The sequence below is a fragment of the Tupaia chinensis genome, unplaced genomic scaffold (assembly GCF_000334495.1).
Source record: "Tupaia chinensis unplaced genomic scaffold, TupChi_1.0 Scaffold138619_1, whole genome shotgun sequence".
NCBI classification, from domain to species: Eukaryota; Metazoa; Chordata; class Mammalia; order Scandentia; family Tupaiidae; genus Tupaia; species Tupaia belangeri.
In genome coordinates this window covers 397,810-400,213 of record NW_006198512.1, presented here as the reverse complement: position 1 = coordinate 400,213, position 2,404 = coordinate 397,810, and the positions used below count along the sequence as shown (strand labels likewise).

General features: G+C 43.2%; 1 protein-coding gene across 1 annotated transcript in view; it reads right to left on the bottom strand.

The window, feature by feature from the left end:
• CENPP (centromere protein P) overlaps nt 1–2,404 on the bottom strand; it is a 273,851-nt gene that overhangs the window by 252,227 nt on the left and 19,220 nt on the right. The gene's annotated exons all lie outside the window — the stretch shown is intronic.

Below are 2,404 nucleotides of genomic sequence, written 5' to 3'. Positions count from 1 at the left end.
GGTGGGGGGGGGAGGTCTCTGTCTTGCTTTACAGGAACGCTGCTGCTTTTACGTCAACAAGTCCGGCACCGTTTGTGACAGTCCCTTATGGTCTGCATGGAATGGACTCCTCCCTTTTTTCCTCCCCATACTTGGTCCGATTCTGGGTTTACTGATTGTTTTCTCTTTGAGGCCTGTTCTCTTTAATAAGCTCATGGCTTTCCTTAAACAACAAATTAATTCCAAAAAAATGCAGCCTATCCAAGTCCACTACCACAACCTGGAGATGGAGTATCGTGGAGCCTAGACATGGCTCCGGTCTGAGGCGCTGAATCAGTTAGCCAAAGACGGGTAAGAGAGTCTGAGCCTGTAACAGCTGTATAGTCCTTCCACCTAAGACAAGAAACCCATCATTGCAATGGGATTCTCCAATGACAGGTAAGGATGGACATGTGGCTCTAAAAACGACTCCAACCTAAGACAGGCACGATTCCCTCAGGTGTTTCCCCTCTTTGAAAAAATAAAAAAGGGAGACATGTGGAGGGCACTGCATACGGAAGCCATCCTGAGCTATCCGCCATCTTGAGCTATCCACCATCTTGGAAACCATTAGGCTTCACTTCCTCACTGAGCAAACCGTCTCTCAGAAATCATGTGACCAACCGTTCTCCCCAGAAGTGGTTAGGTTTCTAGGCAACAGGAGAGATCCACCCACATCAATGATTGGTTCATGCTGATCTATCTCATTTGCATTTTGGGCAGCCAATTGGTGCCCACCAGCTGTATATAACTCGCCATTTTTCCTGAATAAATGAAAGTAGATGGAAGATGACTTGATCAGTACCTCGTGTTGTGTGTGCGTGTGTTTGTCCCATCTCTCACTCCCTCCCCCAGGGAACCTGTTCGACTGTCCTGCGGGTCGGGACAGTTTTCAGGTTTTTTTCTAGCAATCTCAACAGTAAAAATGTACTTAATAAGTAAAATGGTTTTAGGAGGCCCTTTAGTATATCAATGAGAACTCGTCCATGCATTTTCTTTGGCCTAGCAATTCTATTAGACACACACACACGTGTATGTATGTGTGTGTGTGTATACACATACACTTCTTTCTTAGGTTTTTGTTATAAGGCACATGCACTTGCCAGAGAGACAGAGAGAAACAATGAGAAGGAAAATAAAAATCACCCCCTAGAGGGGATGGCCACGATGCAATCCTATCTCTTCCACTCTCCTGGGATTTGGGGCTTGCACACAAAAACACCCATGTAATTTTCAAGTCACCAGGTTCAGGACTTGAACTGTGGTTGTTCACATGAGAGTATAGTGCTTTAACCACCGTGCTATCTGCTGGCCTCTACAGCTACATTTCTTTTGTTTGTTTTTTGTTTATTTTACAGGGCACATCAAAAACATTTTTCTTTTCTTTTCATTTTAATTTTTAATTAATTAATTTTACATTCATTCACTAAGAATTGTCACAGCATACAAAATGTGATTTCCCATCCAGAATATGCTGCATAGTGGCTTAATCATACATGTTATCATTGATAATTTTCCATTTCTAGCTTCATATAAACATGTGTGTATATATACATATCTATATATTTCCCCCCATTTCTTTTTTTTTTTTTAGAGGTTTTTGCTATAGGGTGCGTGTGCTCGCCAGACAGAGAGAGACAGAGAGACAGAAAGCGAGAAATCACCCCCCTGGGGGGGGATGGGATGGCCACGCCGCAATCCCTTCTCCTCTTCGGGATCTTGGGCACGCACGCACACATGCCCTGCGTGAGTTTTAAGCCACCGGGTCTGGGACGCGAGCCGTAGTCGACTACGTGGGAGCCCAGCAACATAGCCATTACTCTAACTGCTGGTCCCTCCCCCTATTTCTCACCCTCTGCCATTTCCCACCCTCCTCCCAACACTATCTCAGGTATCTACAGTTGCTTTCCAACCCCCCCCAATTTTATTCATTCACAAATATCTTAAATAATCTAATTATTTTTAATAGCAAGCTCAGCTGATATATACATACCTGTGAATACATGTCTGACTTTAGGTGTGACACTGAGTAGAATGAACATACTATAAAGTAGCACCTAGCTGATGCTATATAGTTTACTGTGATCATTAAATAGGTATTTTTTAATATATTTTCTAATTTCAAGAAAAGTAGTTTTAACTTTAATAAATCAAAATTAAAGAAATGTTGAGAGAGCTTTGCTTAAAACTTAAAGCCAGGAAACAGGTTAGAATTCTGTTCAAATAGTAGGTACATGAACCTATTGGCAGCTCAAGACAAGACAAAAATCCTCAAATCCGGAAAACAAAGCATAGAATAAAATCAGGAATGTTTTAGTCAAAAGTCATGATTCTAGGGCAGCGGCGGGGGGGGGGGCCGCGCGGGGGGCCCCCCCGCCCCGCGGGG